The 19455-nt window shown below is 39.6% G+C and overlaps 1 protein-coding gene across 5 annotated transcripts in view; it reads left to right on the forward strand.

The window, feature by feature from the left end:
* The window catches only part of LOC5580105 (ataxin-1), a 126768-nt gene that overhangs the window by 10661 nt on the left and 96652 nt on the right, over positions 1–19455 (forward strand). For 2 of the 5 annotated variants that reach the window (XM_021848737.1, XM_021848757.1), the window contains exon 2: positions 8657–8721. The exons of the other annotated variants lie outside the window; for them this stretch is intronic. The gene's annotated coding sequence lies outside the window, so the exon portion shown is untranslated. The remainder of the gene's footprint in view (positions 1–8656; positions 8722–19455) is intronic. 5 annotated transcript variants of the gene reach the window in all.

Consider the following 19455-nt stretch of genomic DNA (forward strand, 5'->3'; position numbering starts at 1 on the left):
TGCACGCTTAAACATTTCGAAAATGGGATCATAAGTTTCATAAGTGAGAGCTTTGAATTCTTTAATAACAATTACTTGAAATATTTATCATAGCAATCGCTAGAAGAACTACTCCGCTTTCGATGTTGGCTACAAGTTAATCGAAAACAGATCACATGTTATCAAAACATGTCAATTTTTGAGCACGCCTGAAATAAAAGGCGAACAAAATTTTCGATTGATAGTTCGATTTGAGTTATTATCATTGCGTTTATTACCGAATTTCATTGATTGACTTATGAAATTCATTACTGAAATTCTTCACCAAAATCATAAGTAAAACTTACAAATTTCAACAATAATCGTTGTGGCGCCAAATCATAATTATTCCTTAAGAAACTATTAAGTTTTTTTGCCTCAGTGTATGCTGTCAAGACATCCAGGCCTTGTTGGAGTTTTGACGTGAGCGCTCTGATCACTCTTCCGCTGTAGACGATGGAGGTGTCACCTGCGAACAGAGACAGCGCGCCGCCTGCTGGGGGTGCGGGCATGTTGGAGGTGAACAGGTTGAATAGCAGGGGCCCGAGGATACTGCCCTGGGGAACGCCTGCGATGATGTCGTGCGCATCGGAAATTCCTCCGTTTAGCGAGACCCGGAATGTCCTCGCTGACAGGACATTTTCAACAGGCAGCTGGGAAGATTGTTCTGGTGAAGTTTGAACACCAGGCCATCATGCCAGACATTGTCGAATGCCTTTTCAACATCGAGCGAAGCCATGGCAGAGGTTTTGGATAAGGACTTGTTCCATCTGAGGATGTTGGTGACCCGGGACAGTTGATGCATGGTTGATCGGCCGCGTCGGAAGCCAAACTGTTCCTCGAGCAGGATGATGTTTTGCTCAACAGAAGCAAGAAGTCGGCGATAAACTGCCCTTTCGAAAAGCTTCGATAACGCTGAGAGAAGGCAGATGGGGCGATAGCTTTTGGGAAAGGAAAGATCTTTGCCAGGTTTCCTGATGGGGACGACTTTAGCTGACTTCCAGGACGATGGGAAGTAGCTAAGCCGGTGGTGATCATAGAACTGGACACTCAAGTGCTTGAGTTCCAAGTTCATGATGTTTCGAAACCTGGGGCCTTCATGTTTTTGGAGGATTGTTTTTGGAGCGATCTACGGGGCCATTGTTATCTAGTGGAACCAACGGTGGCTTGGTTTTTAATATTGATAATAAATCTTCGAGCTTTTATATTTTTGGTTTTTAAGATTTTTGTCAGCTTCCAGAACGGCTGAGCACAGTCTGGAAGAGCGCGGATCTTGTTAGCAAAATGTTGGTTTCTGAGGTCCAACATTCGGGCCTTGATAATTTTGTTCATCCAATTGACATCGGATTTAAGGGCAGGCAGCCCAGTACGCTGGTGCTTGGGAGATGCTTACCATGTTGGTGATGAACAGGTCGTTGATGGGACAGGCCCCGGATCTGATCCACCGGGTGGGAGCATCCGGGCCCAATATATTGATGTCACCTTCCTCCAAGCCTTGCTGTAGGATGACTCCGTTTCGGTTTTTAGGGGGTTCCCCCAGGCTTCGTGCTTTACGTTGAGGTCACCAGCGATGATGTACCGCCCGCGCCGCCGAGTTATCTAGGAGATATCCTGCCATAGGGCCGTTGTGGTTCGCTTGCGTTGGGTAGTATGCAGCGATTATGGTGATCGGGCCGTCAAAAGCTTGCACTTCTACGGCTTTGATGATGGCGACTCCCCCTCCTTCAGAGCCGGTCCGATCTAGCCGCACAAGTCGATGGTTGGGAATGGAGACGCTCAACTCAGGCATAAGGTGCGTCGTGATGATGGCAACGTCGATGCTTTTCTCTTCGAGAAAATCGATCGAAGCCACCGAGCTTTGTTCCGGAGAGAACAAGCGTTCCAGTTTGCGATCCTGGTGATGGCCTCACGGGTCATATTTGGAGAGGAAAGCAAATACCATCGAGTTGGCGGCGTTGACCAATTTTCGACAATGCATGTCTATTTATACTCTTTTTTTACAAGTTTTGTTTTTTTCCTTTTGTTTAGGCACTCTGTGCTCTAAGTATATTGACAGCTATAGAAGGTATGCTATTCACGACTGTGCATTAGTATTAGTAGATAGTTATGAACTTTTACCGGATTTGTATGGAATTTGTTATATTTTAATGCAATTTAAGTAAATTAAGCTATTTAGGATAACAAAATATCGATAGCTTAGCAGAATAATTTGTTACGTATCCCATTAGGAGGTCATTTGATGCATTTGTTCTATATATAAGGAGTATTTTTCATGTTTCTCATCACAACCCATTACCTCCCTCAGAAATAACTAGCCGTGCAAGTTGTTTTTTTTCTATATTTTATATACAAGTATATATTTGCTATATGTACATAGAAAGGCCTTATTGTACTGAATGCAGGAATTGAATCTGATATAATTTGGGTGATTTGACCGAAAGTCTTGGTCATATGAGGGGCCCAAATACAAAGGGGTGAGAGTGGCATTTAGGTCGGTTTTGAGCTAAGTATACTGAAAAGTTTCAAGTATTACAACAGTGTTTTTGGAAGATTCGATTTCGATCGACCCTTCCGATATTATAGATAGGTATAATAAAATAAATAATACAAAGTGCATTTTCTTGTTGTTTATTATTGTTCAGTATAATTTAACTTTCGATAGTTGTTCAAAACTTACATCGGGATTTTCTTTATTTTCTTCGCTATGGTCTGCTATCTGATTCTCGGAAGTGCTTGGAACAGACAAAAAGATTCGTGGTATTTGTTTTCACGTTTTAGCCCAAAAATGTTAGCCATCGGTTTCTCTGCACGTTGAGCGTTGGAACTCTATGGAAAGTAACCGGTTCACATAGTTCTGTTTTAGGGTTTCTTCGAATATAATTTGCTCTTGCATGTCGGAACATGACCATTTGTGAGTACATTTGTCTAAGTATAATACAATTTGATAGCGCTTCAATATCATAATTTTGACGTTAAAAATGATTAATGAAGATATAAATCTGTAGACTCAATGACATTTCAATTTACATAATAACAGCTCGTCCCCTAGTAACATTTGCCGAGCAATGATTCAAAAGCGATTTCCATACTAACTTTAAATGTATTTTAAAAATAGTTCCAGGGCACGGATAATCATGAAATTTTGGATTATGGCTCCATTTTTGACGTAGAATCATGATATGTAAAAAAACTGGATACCCCTAAACAAGCCAATTGAAAAAATTGAATTTATATTCCGATTTCAGTACAAATCTGACGGATTTTCATAACTATTTTACCTGTGTGAGTATTTTCGTGTAAGATAGACAAAAATGCAGCGTACCTTTAGTAGCTGTCAAAATACGTTGCTCTGTGCTAGTGGCCACCATTGTGCCGGAAAGTTGCACAAATCAAAGTTCGTTGCGGAAAGGTAAACATAGGGGATGTTTGTCGTGCGCTGTACAGGGTTGAATTCAGGGACGTTGGGAAAGGGTTGTAACCACTTCACTGTCGCGAACAAACCGATTCGTAAATTTTTTTCACACGTAAGTTCATTCCCGCGTGCTTTTGATTTGAGAATGGATTTTTTAAAATATCTTTTAAAATACTTTTCTAGAGTATACGTTGTCTGTGTCTGGAGTTATATTAAGCCCAAGTCAATTAGCTATATCTTTGCAAAATTCGAACAGATTTTCGATTTTTCGGCAGTTTTGAAAAGATAACTTAATGAGTGTTACTAAAAAATAAACTGAAAGAAGGAATAGAAAACCATTGCAAGGAGATGTTATTGTAAAAAACAGGTCGAAACATAGCAAATCTCAGCCACTTTTGACGATTCTACCCCATTACCCCGAATGCCATTTCCCCGAATGCCATCACCCCGAAATCCATTACCCCGAATTCCATCACCCCGAATGCTATTTCCCCGAATTTACAATTATCTTGACATGATGATATTGATAACATTTCCCCATGGTTTTGAAATTCGGGGTAATGTCATTCGGGGTGATGGGTCGTTCGGGGTTTTGGTATTCGGGGTAATGGGGTAGAATCTTGCAAGGATTTATCAGATAAGAAAGATTTTACTAACGATTATTGCATGACATTGTCCGTGGGATTCCAGCATTTCTACGAGATTGTTTTTTTTTTTCCGGTGGGTTACCGGTTCTAATACCCCTCTTGACATTCCAAACTATTTCTGATCTTCGTATGTGCTACTCGTGGTCATTCTGTCTCCCAAGATGACTAACAGTGAGGAGCGGTGTTCCCGTAAGTACGACCAGACAATCCGATATTCGGACCAGAGGAATGTTGGTGTTATCAGGACTTTTTTTCAGCGATTCGGATGGCCGTCCGCGCTGAGGACTGTACCGCTAGAAGTTAGAATGGCACAGTTCTCGCCTCGGCCATGACCGATGTTATCGGGCTGGTCACAAACGCACCAGAAGGGAACCGAATCATCTTGTTGTACGTCGAGGCAAGGATCTGCAAAGATGCTGGTCCTCCTCGGTTCACTAGTCCGATCCAGTAGATCAATTTCGATGTGACCAGTGCCGAGCCAACCTTGAGCAAGGAAGATCGGTTGCCACGAGGAAGTTTGGCACCGATTATTTGGAGTATCCGCAGCTGCTACTCACTCGCTTTTTTACCGCCTTGCAGTGGGACTTAAAGATAAGCGTCCGATCCAGGGTTATGCCCAGGATTCTTAGACGTTTTGTTTCCGGGACGGCGGTTCGATCAATGGTAATTTCTTTAGTAGGCTCTCAGCGCGCATTCGGGCTACAATAGAATCTATGTGACATTGTCGCAGATATACCGAAACTCACACTCTTTGCCCACTTGTTAACCGCTTTCACGGCGACCTGATGTTCACGGTGCATTCCTTCGTGTTTCGCTCCATACACAACGAGGCGAATGTCATCGGCATACAAAAGGAATTCTACTCCAGTCAGTATGATTCGGAAGATGGGTTGTATCGCGACGAGAAACAGTGTCACGGATAACTTGGAACCCTGTGGCACCCCGTTCTCTAGTTGGTGTTGAGGGGACAAATGTCCTCCTACGGACACCTGAAAATTTCGCTCCGAGAGAAAACTTTTCAGAATGTTGATCATTCGATCACGTGTTCGCCACGACTTTAAGTTGCGCAATATGACGTGTCGCCAGGTCGTGTCATATGACTTCGACAGATCCAAGGAGGCTATGAGGCTGTGCTCGTCGATAATTGAAAGCTATCTCCCCAGCTCGGCAAAGTAGGTATTAGTGCCACGTGCCTCACGAAAGGCGTGTTGGCGTTTGTCGAGCCACCCACTCAACTCTAGCTGCGTTATCAAACGACGGTTAATGATGCGCTCAAACAACTCCGCCATACATCAGGTGAGCGAGATTGACCGGAAGACAGCCGATCCGGGATCCTGACAATTCCGACCAGCTGACTGGGAACTCGTTACGTCACCAGATTTTATTGAGGAGCTCAAGAAGCGCCATCTTCACGGACAGAGGGAGACGTTGAAAAAGAGGGTATCCTATACAATACCTGTTCAGGCACCTCGCCCTTTGTCGAAAGCCCTCAGAAGTTAGTGTAGGAAGATGTCGATATTATACACATCGCTGGTGTTAGGCAAGAATCCATGGATTCTCGTTCAGCTGCCGATTTCGCCATCTGGAGCGATGGAGGGTAGCTTGAAGTCGCCGATCTCTCGCTGTAATACTTCGCCAGTTCTTCCGATGCTTCTTCAGGAATGTCTGTAAACCCGTTCGCTCTCTTGAGTATAACCGATCGCTGCTGCCTGTTGCAGTACAATGTGTTAAACGTACACCACAGTTCGGTCGTCGTGCTGCTGGGTGATATTTTCGCTATGAAATCTTCCCATGATCATTGTATTGCTTGCTTGAACGGCTTTTTCGCCACTGCTCTAGCTTCCTGCAAGCTCGCCCATGCATCGGGTTGATTCGGATCAAGCTGCTGGAGACGACGGAGAAAGCGCAGACACTTTCGTCGTCGTTTAATTGCCGCCTTTGCTTCTGGGCTCCACCACGGTAGCGATTTTGGCCCGATTCGTCCGCCGGTTTGCGGGATGGACTTCTTCGCCGCTGCAATTATCTTCTCGGTGAAGCTTTCTACGTCCCACTCGACATCTGGGCGAATGGTTTCCGCTACGGACGTTCGTACAACGACCAATCAGCTTGGTCATACAGCCACTTCCGTCGTGATTGGAACATCTTGGGATGCACACCGTTATCAAAAAGTGGTCGCTATTGTGAGTGTGTCGGGCAAGGTCCGCCAGGTGAACCTTCGCGCCAGACTCTCAGAACAGATGGACACATCGATTGAGGTGCTGAGGTGTCCCAACATTTTTTACCTCCGCAATATCTCCGGAATTCACCCAACAATGCCATCATGAATTTCTCTCGTATTAAAAAAAAAAAAAATAAGTGGAAATCTCTTAAGGAATTCCTAGAGGATTACCGAGAAGAGTGTCACATAGTGAGTTTCATTGGAATTTCAAGAACTTCTCCAATAATTCTTCAATCTAGGTTTACTCGAAGATACTTTTTTGATTCTCTTTATTGAGATCCTGCTCAGAAGGAATTCGAATAAAAGAGGACTTTTTCAAGTTAGAATTCTGCTTTGAAGAGGTCATTAAGAGGTTTTAATGGACCTTTTGGTTTTAATAACATTTAGTCACGATATGCATTTGAAAAAGCTAATAAAATTTAAATTCGTACTTTTATTGAACTTATCCGAATAATAAATCAATCACAAACTCAAATTTGATAAGTTCACTGCGCGGAAAGCTCGACTCAACTCTCAAATTCTTTATCTTTATTTTTATGTACGTATGTAACAGATTTTATGCTGCGATGATTGCTTCTTCTGAATTTAAAAGAACAAGCCAACAATCCATCCTCGGCGAAAGAAAGCACTCAGAAGGAGAAAAGACTATCTCGTTTAGCTGTTAAGCTATTATGCCTAAAATTGGAGCCAATGAATAAAAGGTTACCATCATCGGCAGGCTTCCCTGGCTGGTTGGTTGGGGCTACCGTTAGATAAATTAAGACTCTTTCGCTGTTGCGTGCTAATGGCGCAGGTTAAATGGCGGTGGTCGCCGTCCGACAAATCGACTAGAAAAAATGCAACTCATTTTTGTTTCGTTTTTTTTTCGTTCCCCCGTCATCCTCTGAACTTTCAAAGTCACGGCCAGGTTGAGAATCAGCCAGTAGTGTGGTGAATCAAATCTTATTGATACGGGAGAATGTTCGATGGAGGCAGCCAGAGGCGCCAACGGCTCAAAAATATTGAGGGGGCAAAGTCTACCAGTCTAACGCGAAAAAATGTGTTTTTTGCTGGAGGCTGATTTCGAAAATTGGCTGAAGTAATGTTCCCCAACGAAGTCTTAAGGTTGTTCTTTTTAATATTTGATAGTGTGCTACTTGCTCTCTCGTGCACTCGTATCGCTTTTCTTCGAGTTTGACGTTTGCTCACTACCGCCACCTATTTTCCGTAAAACAAAACTGATCTTTTTCCTTATTATTTAATTTAACTTGCATTTCACTTAATTCAACATATTTCTTTGATTTAGATACATTGTGCAGTAGAAATATTTTTGTTCTACAAAAATTCTTAAAACTTTAAACAATATTTGTGATCTTTTATCAAGAGTAAACTTACGAAACTAAATAAACAAAATGAGTTTTTCGAGGGGTTTAAGAAACTTATCGCCCCTCTGAAGTATTATTGACGGGACAAAGAGTACAGCGCCCCCTCCAAAGTTGACGCCTTTGGCGGCAAGTAAGGCAAAGATGGGGGATTCAATCCTGAAGCGTAACCTACGACATGACGTGCTGAGCGCTACATTTTGATTGGAAATTTGCTGCTTGAAAATTTTTAATATTTTCAATAAATTGATTGTCTGGAAATTGATATGCATTTCCATGCATAATTTGAAAAGCAATATATTTTATCAATCTAGACTTCAATACCGCAATCCATGCACAAATTGCACGGTATTATAATTTTCGTGACTTCCACTACGATTACTTGCATCGAAACCGAACCTAATTTATGCGATACGCTGGCCGCCTAATTGAACCGGTTTTCGCTCGGTTTAATCATCTTCGACAATTAGACGGTCTAGAATCGCCGCTGCAACACAAACGCCCGAACGTTTTCGGAAAAATTTCCATTACGAATTTCAATCGCCTTTGTTATCAATTCGATTACCTCATCCAGCTGTAAGGTAAACACAGTTACTCAGGACCGTCCCGGAGATACTACTCTCTGTGTGAGTCAATAATGCCCCGGTGAGCCAAGTTTCATACACGTTCTTACATGCATGATTGTGATGAGAAGTTCAGTTGTAGGGGAGAGCGGGTCAAGTTCCATGCTTGAGTAAGGTAACCTAATTCATACAATTTACCAACGAGGATTATTTGGTAAAGGAAGATATGTTAGGATATCCTAGGAATTGTTAGCCTAGAAGACATCCAATGCGGCGTTTTTAACCGTTTTCTCCTAGCGATAGCAGTGTGTGTTGTTGGCTTAACCCTTCATTAGACAAATGAGCTAGATTAGCTATTTGAGTCGTCGTCTAGTCTAATTAATCGATGGAGAAAAAAACGATGCTGAATCTGGTTTCATTTGCTTCTACACCTACAGACTGGTGCATGACCGAATCCACATTGACTCATTTCCTCCAATGACGTTTCGTTAAACTTCAAGCGGTGAGTATCGACGGTTTCGTCCGAGTGATAGAATGCGGTATTTGTATAGTTTTAGACGATTCTATCGACACCATTGTTTGCGCGGAATTGATTTTTTTAATAACTGGCACTACATAATCGTGAATACCTCTGCATAGCACTGTGAAATGATTGATCTAAGTGTGCCCCGGACCAAATTGAAATCATATTTTAAGGCTAAGTAGCCCGTCATTCGTTTTGGCAACAATGATGACTTTTCAGCTTGCATTTAAAAGTGATAAAACACAGTCTTGATAGTTTATATTGACTTGAAAATGTATCACTGTACGCGCTAACATGCATAAAGTATGCTGATACTTTTTCAACTGTATCAGGGAAAACCAACTGATTTTTTTTATTCGAAATAGTGAGATGAAATAGAAAAAAATCAGCGTTGTTGTACAAATTTCAATGACGGCCTACTTCGCCTTAACTCACTATGTAGTCTACAAATGATTGACGAAATAAATAAACTAAACTAAGCAGGGGTTATCGATACATTGTGTTTGCGGATAAAGTAGTTTTTGTATAGTTGAGGATCAATCTCATCAATTCTATCGTGTTTTGATCATGAGGATCAAATAATCTCTATCTTCAGAGTCATATTTTCCTAAACAGTAGCGTAGCTAGGGGGCGTGGTCCGCACCGGGTCTCAAGTTCATAGGGGCCCGAAATCTACGACATGCCGATCTTTTTAGCCAAATCACGGCTTGAGACGTTGGGATTTGCTTTAATCATCCGCTTCACCTTTCCTCCGTCTTTTTGTTCTCCGGTCCTGGGTTTCTTCCAGTTCCTTTGCCGTGGTCCAACGTCAACCGCTCCTGGAACCGCTTCAACACTATGGAGACGGTTGAATGGTGAATGTTTAACATTTTTCCCAACTGCCGGTGCGACAGGTCAGAAAATTCCAGGTGTTAGGAAAGAATTTGTTCTTTCGACTCGCGTTGGTTCACCTCTATTTTCGTTAAATCGGAAAACACGACTTCGAGTTTGACAGCATGTAAACAATACACATCAATGAGAAAGAGTGCAAAATTTGGTTGATTTTTGCCCAATGGTAGAAAAGTTATACCCTGTTGAATGTGCCGCAATAATTTTTTGTTCATCCTTTATGGATTCCTTTAAGCATTCAATCACATTTGCTCTAGAGATGCTCCTTAAATTTCACTTGGGATTATCCACGGATATATAAAAAATACTCTACCAGGAAAATTAAACCATAACCTTCAAAATTTAACCTGGGACTCCCCATTAAGCTCCTTCAGAAATTTCTCTAAAGATTTCATGCGAAATTACTCCTGCAATTCATCCAAACAATTTCTCGTGTTTTATTTCAAGTAACATCTTCATGGCTACAAAACATCCTGTAAGGTTCCACACTACAGCTAAAAATACAGTAAATATTCTTGTAATTAACTCGAGGCTGCATCATCGGAAGAGCTTGATGAAGCCCCTCTTAAGGACTACTGGTGTACAGTGAAAGCAGCTGAGAGAAACTACTCGACGACGACGTGGGGCAGAGTCAACGGAACGATTGGTTCGACGAGGAATGTAGGAAATTCTGGAGGAGAAGTGTGTAGGAACGTTATAGACGTAAACAGCAGACCCGTCTCTGTTGGGAGAAAAAAATGCCGTCTGGAGGAGACGGAGTGAGAGGAGATGAAACAGCTGTGCCGATCTCAAGAAACATGAAAGTTCTACCAGAAACACAACGCATCCTACAATGGCTTCGTGCCTTGCACAAGTGGAGACAAGCGCGTCAGGGCTCGCCTAGGAAGCAATGATACGATCAGCACGTTCGAGGTGGTCGACGAGTTCGTCTAGCTCGGATCCCTGCTGACGGCTGATTATAACTCGAGGAGGACCTCCAAGCACTTGGTGTCTTCGCACGCCGGGTGCTTAGGACGATCTTTGCCGGTGCGCAGGAAAATGGTGCGTGGCGGCGAATGATGAGTCACGTGTCACGATGGGCAGGACATGTTGCAAGAATGCCGGACAGCAACCCTGCAAAGATGGTGTTCGCTTCGGATCAGAGTTTTGTTACAAGAATACATGGAGCGCAGCGAGCTAGGTGGGTGGATCAAGTGGCGGCAGCGATTTGACGAGTGTGGAGCAGAACTGAGAATGGAGAAATGCGGCCACGAGCTGAGTATTGTGGCGTAAAATTGTTGATTCAGTGTTATCTGTTTAGATTATATTTAAATAAATGATGAATGAAAAATGAAAAATCCATAAAACTTCATAAAACACATCGAGATTTTGATGTAGCTTGTTTGAGTCTTCTTTCGTAGTCTGTTTTTCCACATGACGTTGAAAACTTATCAGCTTGGTGGTCCAACATACGTAGATAATCAACTGTTTCACGTGTAGCTTGTAAGCCAAATCTCACATCAGCGATATGGATTTCTACCAGGAACCCATTAATGGCGATAAGTTGAATGGAATATGCACGTCACCAGTTGTGTTCGCTGTAGTTTCCGTGGCATATCGACATTTCAAAATTGAATGGCGCAGATATTTACAGTGGACGTTTTTATCATGCTCGTTGTGTACTGATTAGAGTTGTTGTAAATTAATCAGCCATTTGAGTGATTGGCCATTCGTTTTCATACCACATACAATAGCGGAATGAAAACCACGTTTGGCGCCAGCAGAGGTTCACATAAAACGATCTTAGAACCCCGCCCCTGGACACACCCTTCCATCCACAGCTCCACCAAAGCACAAAATCACCGTAAAACACGATCTTCGCACTTATCGAGTGCACGATTTCTTCTCTTTAATGATGACTTGCTTCTTCGGTTGGCTTACCTCCCAACGTCCCTCCCCCCGACTGTTTCACATTCTTAATCATTCTTGCGCGTATGGCAAGCAAGAGAAGCAGAGCTAAACAAAAAAAAAAAAAAACGGCACAAACGTGTATCTTCCCCGCGGTCTGCAATGACCGCAAGAATCTGTCTCAGTCACGTCATAGTGGGATCCAGGTCCAGGTCGCTCGCCCGATAAATGCTTTGCTTGGCTTTGCGCTGAGTCGTCTCGACGCGTCTTCGCGCACTTGAAAGGACGACTTGCACATAGTAAAGTGTAGACGAAAAGTTGGATCTATCCCCCTATGGTGTAGTACGGTTTGACTAAAAAGAGATGCTTTTTTTTATTAAATATTACATCATATTCTTATATTCAAATGTTTTGTAGCAGACAACACTGTCTTCTTCTTCTTGGCAGTAACGTCCTCACTGGGACAGAGCCAGCATCTCAGCTTAGTGTTCTTATGAGCACTTCCACAGTTATTAACTGAGAGCTTTCTTTGCCTAAGTTGCCATTTTCGCATTCGCATATCGTGTGACAGGTACGATGATACTCTATGGCCAAGGAAGTCAAAGGAATTTCCATTACGAAAAGATACTGGACCGACCGGGAATCGAATCCAGACACCTTCAGCATGGCTTTGTTTTGTAGCCGCGGACTCTAACCACTCGACTAAAGAAGGCCCCTTTCGCAGATCCTGCCATATAATTTTCATAACGAAATTCAATTATCATAAGAAAAAACACTGAGTGTGTTATCTGTTGAAAATGCAATCAAATCATCCTTCATTGTAGGTTGATATGCGATTTGAGTAATTGTAATAAAACTGTACTCAATACTCTTCAGTGGATTTCAATGCTAAAGTTATAGAAATTCTGCGTTCAATTTGTGTTTGAAATTTGATCCTGGAATTCTCCATAAACTTTTTGATAGTTGCTATACACCTCCACATTCATATATACCTCGGTAGAGTGTTTAAAAGACGATGATGACTACACCCTTCCCGTACGCAAAAGAATAGTTGCAAAAACCTTTCCAGCCTAAAGATCGGAGAGCAACAACGTGAATAAACCCAACACCGAAGAGAATGGCCAACCGCCATCCATCCATCCCGAGCCAGAGAGGGCCTGCAGGAGCACTCCTGGCAAGATCAAGTGATCAGGCAAAGAATTTCTGGAGAATATGATAAAACATCGCCGAGAAGAAGCGATTAAGAGGAAAAAATACAACCATTGCCGCACAAAAATACGATGTGTACACAAACGATTCGTTTTCGGGCGAGCTTGACTGAAGAGTTGTAGAACCGGTTTCATTATAGTTCACTACTATTGATGACCAACAACTCGACGACTCGAAGACTCCGATATGACGAAGACGATGGCCGGCCGGCACTTTAAGAGCGGCGGAGAGGAATTCGTGTGGAGCCAACAGCAGCAGCAGCAGATGAGGGCACCAAACCAGCCAAGAAGCAGTCAAAGAACATAAAAAATACACCACGACGGACTCCATTTACTCCAATCATTTCTCCCGATTTGAGCGCATTGCTGCTATAGTTTATTTTTCCCCGAGGCGTTGGTGATAGCCATTCGTGGAACTGGAAACCAGTGAATCATGCTGTGGGATGTCCAGATAATTATTTTCGTTTAAACACTGAAAGCATTTGGGTATTTCCTTCCAAATAGTTTGTCTTTGCCATACGGTAGTTGGTACTGAGATTTAAGTACATTATGGATCTAAATTTTTTAATTTGGGTAGTCAACTTTAACATACATCTACAAAGAGAGACTAATTGTTTTAATAATATCATTTTTTGTTATCAATTCTTTGAAAATTAAAAATAATAAGATTGAGAGCAGATAATAAAATAATAAGATTGGGCCCAGATAGCCGTAGCGGTAAACGCGCAGCTATTCAGCATGACCATGCTGAGGGTCGTGGGTTCGAATCCCGCTGGTCGAGGATCTTTTCGTAAAGGAAATTTTCTCGATTCCCAGGGCATAGAGTATCTTCGTACCTGCCACACGATATACACATGCAAAAATGGTCAATCGGCAAAGAAAGCTCTCAGTTAATAACTGTGGAAGTGCTCATAAGAACACTAATCTGAGAAGCAGGCTTTGTCCCAGTTGGGACGTAACGCCAGAAAGAAGAAGAAGAAGATTGAGAGCAACAAAAGGACCTCTGTTCTTTTTCTTCTCAACTCGCCGGGTAAACTTACTACATAGTTATTATTACTGAATGTTTAAATTGTTTTCTACTACGTTGAAAGCTTAATGTTGATTACGTTGATTTTCAAATGAATTCCATTCGAATAAACTGTGGAAAATTGAAGAAATACCTGATTTTTGTTTATAAATATATGTTAAAAACATTCCAGAACAGTAGCGCAACCAGGATTCGGCTTTAAGGGGGGTTTTAGAAGGTGAAAGTGGAACAATTTAAATATATTTTTAGACTAACATTCATAAATGATGAAGCAACATTTGCGAACTTTAGCATCTCTCGTCCACTCTAGGCATACTTTTCCATATAAACTTATACCACTGATTAAAGGGAGTTAATAAAAAAAAATTGCAAACTTTTTCGAAATATGCCGGATAGAACAAGCTTCGTGTTTCAAAGGATAGTTTATTCTTTTCAAAAATAAGTGAAAATTTTACTTTTCAAATAGAAAAAGTTAAAACAGACCATAGAAATTCCAATTTTCTGATATCGACCATTTTGTCTTAAATCCCAAACATGATTTATATTCTAAACAGTATATTGTAAACGATGGGTTTTCAATTAAATCTTTAAATTTCTGCACAGGATAATCCAATTATCTCTTTTCGGAATATGAGTCATATTTGAAATTTGAGATAAAACGGTGAATCTTCATCCTTCGTGATTTGTTCGAAAGTTCGTCGTTTTCTACACTAATAGTTTGAATTTGATGCACTTACATTAGCGTGATCACGTTCAATCATTTTTCACCTATTTTGTCTCCAAATACTTTTTCAAGATTTCAACGATAAGAATGATCTTCTTGTACATTAAGTTGCAATATGGAACGTTGCGATTATTGAAATCAGTTGGTCCGAGGAAAATCATCATTGTATGTTTTAAATCATTCCTAGCTTGACAAATATTTGTGATTTTAGGAACGGTATCGCTTTTCTATGAGTTTATTCTTTATCATTGAAAACTGAAGAATTGCTTCACAGAGAATTCAGCTCTGAAGGTCACAAAATTTGGCTATGACCAACTGAAAGATTGTAGAAGCTTCGGATGTTTCATCAATCAGTTCTTAATAATAATCAAATTTATCTGAACATATGTTCGAAAAACATATCGTTCAATGCCTGAAATAAAATTTCCAGTAAAAGTGAGAAAATTACGTTGCTATACTACTAATAAGAAAGCAACAACTTAGAAAAATATAAATGTTAATACAAAATACTACTCAAGTGTATGTAGATCGTAGTAATGAATTTCAAAATACTAAAATTATATATTTTTTTCTGCTCTGGGGGGGGTTTTGACCCCCAAAACCCCCCCTTGGTTGCGCCACTGTTCCAGAAGATTGCAGATTTAGAAAAAAAAATCCTGAGAAATGTTCTTGAGATTATATCAATAAAAATTGATTGAAAATTTTTTGATATTAACTTTACAATTTCTTAAATTTCAAAATTTTGTTTAGACATATGTTAAGCAGCTAGTTTCTAAGTACAGGTATGTTCCGTTTTCGTCACGTTCCGATTTTATCACGCTCCGTTTTTGTCACGTTCCGATTTCGTCAACAAACTATTCCGTTTTTATCAACACAAAAATATTAGAAGAAGGATTAGTTACGACTAACTAAACCATAACGTAGAAATAAACTCAAAAAATTACCGAGAATTTGTTAAAAAAATATGGTGGGAAGGTTTACAACCTTTCATTTTCGAGAGATCAATATTTTCTGCTGAAAATGTCAATGACGAGATCCTCTATCGGTTTTTACTGCAAAAAAAGACCTATAGTCTTAGAATTTTTTGAAAAAAAAAAGATTCTACAATGTCTATAAGAATCTCTTACCTGGTACATTTACCCTTCCAAATGAAATTTTATCTTGCTCAATGAGACGAGTTTATATTAAAGTCGCTTAAGAACTTAAAAAAAAACTTTTGGAATTTTAATGATATGTTTAACGAAAACTTGTTTCATAAAAATAAATACAAAGATGTTTTTTGACTTTGACTAGGGGGCGCTCAAATGGGGTTTGCCAATGGCACCATGACGCAACGCTTCGGCTCTGATACATAGTCATACATCTATTTAGAACATAAGATAGTTGAGAAAACGTACGAGAATTCAAAAACGAAAATTTTTTGGACTATTTAGAGGTACACATTTGCAAAAAAACTTCATTTTTGCTGTAATTCTTAAAAGTTTCATCTTCACCAAGACCCGTGCATATTAGTTTCAAAGTTTTCTGATTGACTTCTCATTCTGATGTTCGGTATTTTTAGCTACAAACTATTTTAAGTCTAAGGATTCGAATAGAGAAGAATCTCTTGCCTAAATATTCGTATTTTGAAAATGTTGAGAGCCTTAGAATGTATGTAAAACAACAATTTTGTTCTATGAGAACCAAAATATGGTGACTATGTTTGAAATAAGTTTTGCAACCCTGAAACATGTAACAGAACATTTTTCATGAACTAAAATAGTGGAATTTTAGGTACCGTAAAACAGGGTATCTTTGATAATGGGGGATCCACCACATACTAAACGAAATAAGATAATATCTGTTAATCAGTTAAGCAAATCGAATGCAAAAGTAAATAATTTAGTATGACACTCCATGTCAGAGCTATTTTCGTTTGAATCGAGAACATTTGCAACAACTTTAGCAATTTCGAAACGTTTACGAGCAATCTGTTATAGAATCACTATTTGATGTACTTTTGAATAGTTCGTCACTTATATTTGACAGCCTAGTTAAAATAGAACTTGAATATGGTCAAAAATGTCTTAGCGAAAAGTATTTTTACCAACTGGGACCATTTTTGTAATCTCAATTGCAATATTAAAATTAGTCCGAACTTAAATTTGACAGTTCGGAAATTATTCTTCTTCCAATTAAACAATGAACTGTCGAATTTATTTTTTATCTGGTCCATTTCGCAATCGTTACCGATTCAAAAAATTTCCAATCCCAAGTACAAGCAAAAGAACACAAATTATTGAGGCAATGCCACCGAACCGAACAGCGCACAACTCACTCGCGATGATTTTCCATAATGCCATTAGTGTGAAACCAAAAAAGAGTCTGTGAAATGAGTTTTAAGTCGTTTTAAGCAAAGCCAGAGTGAGCGCAAAATTCTTAAGAGTGAAAATGTTATTAATTGCCTAAAATAAAACTAACGTCAAGATTATTCAAATATTCTAAACCAGTTTTTTTCATTCAAAATTCAAGCAAGATTCTTGAAAATCTATCACTGCACGACACTTGTTGGAATGCCCTGGAATGTTTTTCACAAAGAATTTTGAAATTTGAGCGGAAAAACTGTTGTCATTTTCTACAGCGTCTTGCATAAGATGTCATGCCTTCCCTTCCTTGTGAGAAATATTTTAAATATTGATATATCTTCTCCCCCTTAAAGCCATACAATTTTTTTGAATGGGTTATTAGTGTGGAACAAAATTCAGATTCTCGATCCAGCCCACTATTCAGGTTCCATTTGAGTCCTAAAACAACTGTGCAAAATTTCAGCTCAATTGGTCAAACTATAATTTAGCGCAAGCCGTTTAAAGTTTTTGTGGGATTTACTACTGCAAAACTCACTTTTGCAAACAAAAATCGTCAGAGGACGCTCATTGACTTGTATAAAAAAATTAACGCACACTACGATATGAAATTTTATGATGAAGAAAATTGCCGAAGACCACGAAGCGGTCCAACTCTTGAAGAAAAAGTTATGCAATGAAAACCGATCAGCTAGGTGACGATGATTAACACATAAAGGAATAACAAATAACAATATTGAGTTAAATCTCGGATTAGTCAACGCTTACTAATTTTTTTTACAAGCATTATATTGCTTTGCGATCTTTGGCAATATTCTACATCGTAAATTTACCTATCGAAGTTTTTTTTTCGATATCAATGCCCAAAACTTGATGTTAAAATTTGTTTTCTAAAATTTGTCCGGATTGGCTTCAAAATTCCTCAAAGAGCCCCGACAAAACATTCGGAGTTTTTGACAGAAATCTCTGAGGACTGTTCAACTGAAACTTTCCAGAAAGAGCAACAAAAAACCTACATTTTAGTCCTTTCAATTCCCATATTAATAACGTTAATGTCTTTAAAATAGCAAAAATCTAAGAAACATCATTGTGAATATTACTCTTTAATGAATGTTCGAATCCTCTGAGCAGAATCTCAAATAGAGAAATTTTAAAGTAGATGGAGTACCGTGTACCTTTTAATTCCGCTCCTAAATGCTTATCTTTGACAGATACGCGTATTTCGACTACCACTTGCAGTCTTCTTCAGTGTCAGTTACTCGTATCTCTTCAATAAAAAGTAATTCAATTCATTTCAATCATCAATTCACGAAAATAGTCACTTAAATGGCCTTTTTAATGGAAAACAGACTTTTAGTTGCAAATAGTGTTTAAAGTGTTGTGCAAGCTTAAGTGTGAACTACTGAACTAATTTTTGATATCATTCAGCATAAAAAATATAGTTATTTGCTCATAAAACCGTTTATTCTCAAATAATGTGCTTATTCGAAAAGCAATTGCCTACATTATAACGTATTCGGTAGATTTCCAAAGTTTAATTTTGCAAAAAAAATGATCAAACACTCGAGTTGTAAGAATTTTGACATCATTTTTAGACTTAAGAAACCCGAATTCAGCAGACAGAGATTTTTTTTCTTAAACCTGCTTTGTTATATGGTGATAAATTTCGCCCCAGTGTGTTATTTCAATTTTGTGAAATTAAAACTATTTTTATTACATATATGTTAAATATTATTACGAGAAAATTCGATTACATAAACTGATCAAGATCAATAGAGTACTGATTTTGTCGAAATTTATTTGACAATATTTGAATTCCGAAGGACAACATATCAAAAAGTTATAAAATAGTGATCAATTTGCCCTCAGATTACGGTACCAGGTAAAAAGTGACTCGCTAACAGCCCTGCAACTGTGAGTATTTGTTTTGGCCAACACCAGTGCTGTTAAATATCACGAATATTACGTGACTTTGACAATTGAATATTGCTAATATCATCTTTCCCCGTGGAAAAAGTCATCGAAAATTGTTTTTCCCGGACCTTTTCAAAATTACTATAGATTGGCAAAATTTGCTGATGCGATATTTTGCTATATTTCGGTGCTATGCGCATTTTAAATTTTCCAAAATTTTGACATTTACCAGCACTGGCCAATACAGAAATTTCACAGACCCTCCGTATTGAGCAACCTATCCCACCACCCACGGAAGCTTTAGATTTTGGGCGCGGTGTTAGAAACGGTTCCTCTCCGTAGTTGGATTTTTTTTTTCAGAATATGTGCTAGATGCATAATTTCGGAAGTGGTGCATTCGATTCCCATCCGGATGCGCTTCAACCTGTCCTACTTCCGAAGTAGGGTATCTTGCATGGATACCGAGAAGAATCCGGCGAAATGCATTTTCAAATTTACAGCAGTTCCTTGATGCAGCAGGAAGATCAGACCGATAGCCACATCAGTGATCGAAGCGGGACCAAAAACGTAAGGGGCATCCAGAACAACAAACACGAACTAGCGAAATGATTCTCGATCTGTCAAAAATAAGTCTCCTCTGGAGCAGGCAAGTCAGAAATTTCCATACAACGTTAAACGCCTAGAGGTATTCAACGTTAATGAATGTTTGCCCTTAACTGGCAT

Source organism: Aedes aegypti, chromosome 1 (assembly GCF_002204515.2).
Source record: "Aedes aegypti strain LVP_AGWG chromosome 1, AaegL5.0 Primary Assembly, whole genome shotgun sequence".
Classification (NCBI taxonomy): domain Eukaryota; kingdom Metazoa; phylum Arthropoda; class Insecta; order Diptera; family Culicidae; genus Aedes; species Aedes aegypti.